This window comes from Callospermophilus lateralis, chromosome 16 (assembly GCF_048772815.1).
Source record: "Callospermophilus lateralis isolate mCalLat2 chromosome 16, mCalLat2.hap1, whole genome shotgun sequence".
Classification (NCBI taxonomy): Eukaryota; Metazoa; Chordata; class Mammalia; order Rodentia; family Sciuridae; genus Callospermophilus; species Callospermophilus lateralis.
In genome coordinates this window covers 64,231,925-64,239,801 of record NC_135320.1, presented here as the reverse complement: position 1 = coordinate 64,239,801, position 7,877 = coordinate 64,231,925, and positions in this window count along the sequence as shown.

The following is a 7,877-nucleotide window of genomic DNA, read 5'->3' as shown; positions in this document are numbered from 1 at the left end:
AAATGGCAGAGGAAAGCTGATTAAGGAAAACAGAGGCTGTGTAGTTAGTATACATATATTACATAGGAAATATTATAATAATAAAGTTAGAAGGGGAATCTATAAAAAACTTAAGATAACTAAAAAGAAATGCTATTTGTAATTTTTAAAATACAATAGTAAGTTTTTAAAATCTTAGTATAAAATAAAATTTATGACATCTCCCATTTTTTTAAAAAAAAGATATTAAAGGAAGCTAGGGAAAAGAAATAATCACTGGATTAATCAAGAGTTATTCCAGCAAATAAGAAGATGAATTTTTACCCTGAAAAGTTCCACTCAATGGCTACTAGCATGATGGATGAAAACAGGTACACTGAGGTACATTATCTTGAATTTTCAGAATAGGGACAAAGAATAGTTTTCTTCTTTCAGAAAAGGAGGAGAAAATGTCATATGCATGAATCAGAAAGTATGAATCAGGTTTCATACTTCATAATAGAAATTTATACAAAGATTATTTCAAATGTAAAATTCTAGAGGAGTAAAACATAGTGGATCTTGTAAAAATAAATAAATAAATAAATGATTTTTAAAAATGGTGGATCAGAGGAACCTATCATATGGTTGCAGCTCCCAATGACTGAATAAAAACAATGGTGCTGCAGGGGCAAACTGAAATACACTAAGGGAAAATGCTAGTAGGCAACTCAACTAACAACCAGGTGAAAACCAAAAATGCCTAGTTCCAGAATAGAAAGAGAATTGATGTAAGCAATAGAGGCAGCAGCACCAGGCACACAGTGGCTCAGTCAGGGTAGGAACGCACCTCTCCAAGGGGCCCAAAGAAATTTTCCCACTGAGTTTAAGAAAAACAAATGCTTACTGCCTAACAAATTCACAAGGTGAGCAGAAAATAAGCTCAGTGAACTAAGCCACGATGGGGAAAGCCCTGTCAATCTACAGTAGGAAAAGTAAAAACAGGGAAAAGCTAACAGCTTAAAAAGACTTTTTCTTTGGACTTACCAAGTAGGAGGCTAGGAGACCCTGAAGTTTTACCTTTGTTGATCATATTTCACTATTTTTTTCTCTTTACTTTTTGTCTTGTTCTTGGCATATTTACTTTTTGAATACCCAAGACCCAACAGCCATTCAGGTTATACTCCTCACTGGATCAGTAGGTGTCCATGCTGTAAATCAGACTCGGCATAGCAGTAAGACTATAACAGGAGCTGGGGAGAAACTCAGGGTGGTGGCCAGGGCTGCAACTTCCAGGCTGGAAGTCTTCAAATTCTGAAAAGTAAAGTGTGCTTTCATTTGAAATACATGTCAGTAGGATGAGTATGGCTGATCAGGGGAGTGCTTGGGTAGATAAGGGTCAGGTAGAAATCAGTGATCCCCACCACCACCTGCCCTATGTCCAGAAATGGCCTGGAAGATTGATATTTATCCGACACACCTTCTACAGAAGACAGACTGAGGCTTTCAGAACAAGTGGTATAATGCAATTTGGATCAGTCTACAGGTGGAGTGTGCAAGAGGGCTGGCCAGCAACCCTATTACATCCCAACCCTGGACACAGTAATAGTCATTTTTAAGCTGAAGTCTGCTTTGATTAAGAAAATGCTCCCCCATCCAAGGATGCCTGGCAAAGAGGGGACATAACTCAGCAGGTAGACTCCCCTAATAAGTATGGCAGATTTGGATCAAATTGAAAACAAATAGCAAGATGTTTGTGTTGCACAAATATCCTCATGGTTGGAAAATTCAAAGATCAAAAACCCAGAAAGACAGGCCTCCATGTCAAAAGTGTTACCAAGAAGAAAAGAAAATCTCTATATGATAGTTATTACATTAGTTGCTTGATATTATGTGATTTCCACTGTGTCCCCACATTTTTATTTTTATAGTTTTATCTAACTTTATATACTTCATCAATTAATTGAATCAACTCTTGATACTCTTCTCTTCCATCTCCATTCCCCTCCTCTCTTCTTCATCCTTCTTTCTCTTCTCAATTTAACTTGTCTCTATCTCCAATTCTGTTTTCTTTTTCCTTGTTCTCTTAAAAATTCTCATTTTCTTTATTTATCCCTTCTTCCATTTTAAGTTAGTATATATTATTAACAATTCGTCCTTTTAGTCTATTTTCTATTATTTCTATCCTATTCTTCCCTGTAGTTAATAAAGTAACAGAGATAATTAATAAATTTTACACCATGTGTTGATACATTACTTGTTCTGAAATCATTATTGTTACAGGCAGTTACTCTTTAATAGAGGAACTATTGGTTGAAATTAACATTTTTATTACACTAATCAGACAGTTTGAAGATAAGACATACACACAGCCCATGACTTATTGTAAAGATATAACTACAGACTAAAGAACCTCCACATAAAGGAATATAAGTCCATATCAACCAATGTGCAAAAATAGGACCACACAAAAAGTGAAGAAAAAGACCAACAAAAGATGTCTCCAAATACACATAATACTCATAATATTCCTGTAACTAAATCTACAGGTATTGATATGAAGAAATCTCAAAGAATTAAAAATTTTGATTCCTGAAATGATCTATGAACTATGAGAAAATCTAATAAATTAACTAAAAGAGAATATACAGGATATGAAAGAGTATGTCAATAAAAACATAGAGATTATGAAAAACAAACAGAGGTCTTGAAAATAAATTTTAAAATGTTTCAATTGAAAGTCTTACCAGTAGATTAGATCATGTAGAAAACAGAATTATAGGCTTTTAAGATAAGGTATATGAATTTAACCAGTCAACCATAAAAAATAAATAAGTATAATTATTGGAATGCAACAACTCTGGAACAACATCAAAAGATCAAATGTAAGAATGATAAGGATCAAAGAGGGAACTGAGACAAAGGCTAATGACATTGACAACTTTTGCATTAAAGAAGAGAAAATTTTCCAAACGTTGGGAAGGAGATGAACATCCTACATTTGGAACCCCAAAGAGACAAAAATCAAAAAAGTCTATTCTATGACATACTAACATTAAAATGCCTAAAGGCTTGGAATGATGTGTTTCAAGTCCTGAAAGGAAATAACTGCCAATCAAGACTTCTATATTCTTCCGAATCAAAGAGAAATAAACATTCCAAGAAAGCATAAACTGCGAGAATTTGTGACTACTAATCCATCATTAGAGTAAATACTCACAGAAATCATACATAGAGAAGTTTATGCAAAATCCAGATCTCATGAAAGAATGAATCTTATTAGAAGAGTAGTTAAGTGAATAAGAATTAGAACCAAGCTAAACATTAGAAAAAAATTTCCAGGCCTTGTGGTGGATGCCTACAATCCCAGTAGTTTGGGAAGCTGAGGCAGAAGGACCATAAATTCAAAGCCAGCCTCAGCAACTTGGTGCAGAACTATCCCATGCAAAAAATAAAATAAAATAAAATAAATAATTTTTAATTTTTTTACTATAAAAAAGAAATCAAAATATCAGGAAATAATAAATATATCTCTATATTATCACTAAATATAAATGATATCAACTGTCCAACTAAAAAAAACATACACTGTAAAAATGGATTGAAAAACAAGACCCACCTCACAGGCAGACATTCACAAACTGAAAGTAAAAGGATGGAAGATTATTTCCATGCAAATGGAGACCAGGAGTAGCTACTTGATAGATACCAATGCAATAATCTGTAAAGACACTTCTAACCTAGAAAATATATTAAACCAAAGGTACCTTCAAAAAATCTATAGTATATTTCATCCAACAGTAGCCAAATTTACTTTTTTCTCAAATTTTCATGAAACCTTATTCAAAATATATCATTTTTAGGTCACAAAACAAGTCTTAGCAAATACAAAATATATACATATATATTTATACACACACACACACACACACACACACACACACACATATATATATATATATATATATAATTTCCTTAAATTATCAACTTATAATGAAATTAGAAATGAACAGTAAGAGAAATATATGGAAAATACAAAAACACATGAAAATTAAACAATAAAATGTTAAATGATGAATGAGTCATAGAAAAATCATTATACAAAGTACATGTATGAAGACTTGAGTTGGGTATCAACATACTTTACATACAAACAGAAATATGAAAAATTGTGGTATATATGTGTATTAAGAGTTGTAATAAAAAAACAAAAAACAAAATACATGTATAAAGGCATAAACTGGAATGAACATATTTTATATACAGAGATATGAAAAATTGTGCCCTATATGTGTAATAAGAATTGTAATGCTTTCCACTGCTGTCATATATTTAAAATTTTTAATAAATAAATAAATAAAAGTCTACATTTAAAAATTAAAAATAAATAAATAAAAATTTTTTAAAAAAAGCCTCTTTTTGGAGGCAGATGTCAACTTCTCAAAAAAAATAAAAATTAATCATTTAGTCTTTAAAAAGAAAAATCAGGTTTTTTAAAGTTAGAACTATAAGAATTCCTAGAAAAAAATGAGAATAGAGTACAGCATATCAGAATATCTGGATCACTATGAAAAAGTTCTAAGAGGAAAGTCTGTAGCCTACATTTAAAAATCAGAAAGATCACAAATAAACAACCTAAATATATACTTTAAGGTCCTAGAAAACAAGAACAAACCAATTCCAAAATCATTAGAAGGAAGGAAATGATAAAGACCGGAGCCAAAATTAGTAAAATAGGAAGAAAAAAAGAAAGAAAAAGAAAAACAATTATACAAAATACCAATGTAACAAAGTATTGGGAAGAGTCATTTAAGATTAACAAGATTGATAAATACTTAGCCAAACTAAATAAAAGAAAGAGAGATCCAAATTAATAAAATTAGAGATGAAAGATGCTATATCATCACATATATTGCTGAAATCCAAAAGATCATTAGAGACTATTTTGAAAACATATATTTTAATAAATTGGAAAATCTAGAAGAAATTTTAAAAAATCTAGACATATAGGATCTACCAAATTGAAGCAAGAGAACATGAAACACTTTAACAGGCTTATAAAAAATGAGATTGAAACAGTAATAAAAATCCTCCAACAAAGAAAATCAAGAACCAGATGGATTCTTAGCTTCATTTTATCAAACCTTTAAAAAGGAACTAATCCCATTGCTCAAAGTATTCCATTAAAAAGAAAACAGCAACACTTCAAAATTCATTCTATAAAGACAGTATCATCCTGATATCAAAACCACATAAGTACACATCAAAGAAAACAACTACAGACCCATATCCCAAATGAACATAGATAGAAATATCCTTAATAAATATTAGAAAATCATATTTTACATGCACATTAAGAAGATTGTGTTTTATTTGGGATACAAAAAATCAAGTTGGTTTTATTTGGGATACAAGGATGATTCAATAAATTTAAAAACTCATCATATAAATAGAATTAAGAACAAAAATCACATAATGATCTCAATAGGTACAGGTAAAAAGCTCCCAAAATACCTAACATCCATTTATGATAAAAACACGAAATTAGGGATAGAAGAAACTTATCTCAATATCAAACCAAAAAGCCCATATTAAAAAAAAAAACTAACCAACATCATGCTGAATACAGTAAAACTGAAAACATTTTCTCTAAATCAAGAACAAAACAAGGATGTCTGCTCTGATTCAATATAGTACTTGAAATTTTAGCCAGAGCAATCAGGCAAGAGAAGGAAATAAAAAGGATTAAAATAGGAAAGGAAGAGTCCAATTATCACTGCTTTCACATAAGTTCCTGTATTTAGAAGATCCAAAAATCTCTGCCAGACTTCTAGAGCTCAGAAACAAATTCAGCAAAGTAGCAGGATACAAAATCAACATAAAAAAATTCATAGCTTTTCTATACATCAATAATGGATCCACTGAAAAAGAATTCAGGAAAATAAGTCCATTCACAATAACCTCAAAAAATAAAAATAAAATACCTATGAAAAAGTCTAATCGATGAGGTGAAAGACCTTTACAATGAAAATTACAGAATAGCGAAGAAAGAAATAGAAGAAGACACTAGAAGATGGGAAAGACCTTCCATGTTCTTGGACAGACAGAATTAATATTGTTAAAATAGCCATATTACCAAAAGTGATCTACTGATTCAATACAATTCCCATCAAAATACCAGTGACACTCTTCACAGAACTAGAAGAAACATTCTTAATATTCACATGGAAGAATCAAAGACACAGAATAAGCAAAGCAATTCTGAGCAAAAAAAAAAAAAAAAAAAAAAAAGTAATGCTTGAGGCAACACAAAATACTAAAACAATTTCAAATTATACTAAAGAACTATAATAACAAAAACAACATAGTACAGGCATAAAAACATACATCTAGACCAATAGAATGGAATAAACAATGTAGAGACAAACCCACACAGATACAATCATCTCATCCTGCACAAAAATACCAAAAATACACATTGGCAAAAAGACAGTCTTGGGGCTAGGATTGTGGCTCAGCCATAGAGTGCTCGCCTGGCACTGGTGGGACCCGGATTCGATCCTCAGCACCACATAAAAATAAAGGCATTGTGTTGTGTCCATCTACACCAAGATATAATTTTTTTTTAAAAGGCAGTCTTTGTAACAAATGGTGCTAGGGAATCTGGTTATCCACACATAAAGAATGAAACTAGGTCCCTATATCTCCCCCTTAACTCAAAGACATAAGAATTTGTCCAGAAACTTTGAAACTATTTGAAGAAAATCTAGGGTCAAAAATCCAGTATATAGGCTTGGGCAATGACTTTCTCAATAGAAGCCCTAAAACTCAGGAAATAAAGTCAAGAGTTAATAAACAGATGGCATCAAATTAAAAGGCTTCTGCACAGCAAACGAAATAACTAGAGACAGAGCCTACATGATGGGATAAAATCTTTTGGAGATACTCTTCTGATAGAGGATTAATATCCAGAAAAAGAAAAGAACTCAAAAAAACAGAACACCAAATATAGCAATCCAGCAAATAAATGGGCCAATAAACGTTTCTCAAAAGAAGAAATACAAATGGCCAAAAAACAATATTGAAAAATATTCAACATCTTTAACAATTAGGGAAATGCAAATCAAAATTACCTTAGAATTTTATCTCATTCCAGTTGGAATAGACATCATCAAGAATACAAATAATAAATACTAATATGGATGGGGGAAAGAAGGAACACAAAAACATGCTGTTGGTGAAATTATGAATTAGCACAACTACTATGGAAAAAAGTACAACAGTCCCTCAAAAGTCTAAGTTTGGAACCACCTATAGAAATAGAAGGGTGTCACTGGGATATGAAATTGATGAAATTATGTTATGTGCAGGTATGGATATATCACAATGAATTACATTATTACTTATAATACATGAATAAATATTTTAAATAGCAAAAAAAAAAATAGAATTCTATATCTAACCAAGCTTTCACATATAAGATTAGTCATTCTAGGTTTAATGTGGGGAAAAGATCCACCACAGTTAGTTTTGAGCCATATTACAGAGTTCCAAATAACTGGAGAAACAGACAGGCTTTCAAGGATGAATTTGAAAGTTTTGCTGCCAAACCAAGACAACAAAGGGATTACTGTTTCCTCTTGTACCCAGAAACCATCACACTCTATAGACCACCATAATCAAAGGGTACCTGTCTACAGTAGTGCCTATCAAAAAAAAAGTGTCTCTGTTCCTCATTTAAATATTTGAATTTGTGACACTGTATTTCATTGGTACATACTACAGTACTTCTATATCCCTACTGTGTGAAGCTTCAGAAACGTAGACTTTTAGCTTTTCATACACTAAAAGAAACTTGGAATTGATAATGAATGACAATCCACTATGTTCACCACAGATGTATCAAAAATGTACTTCCC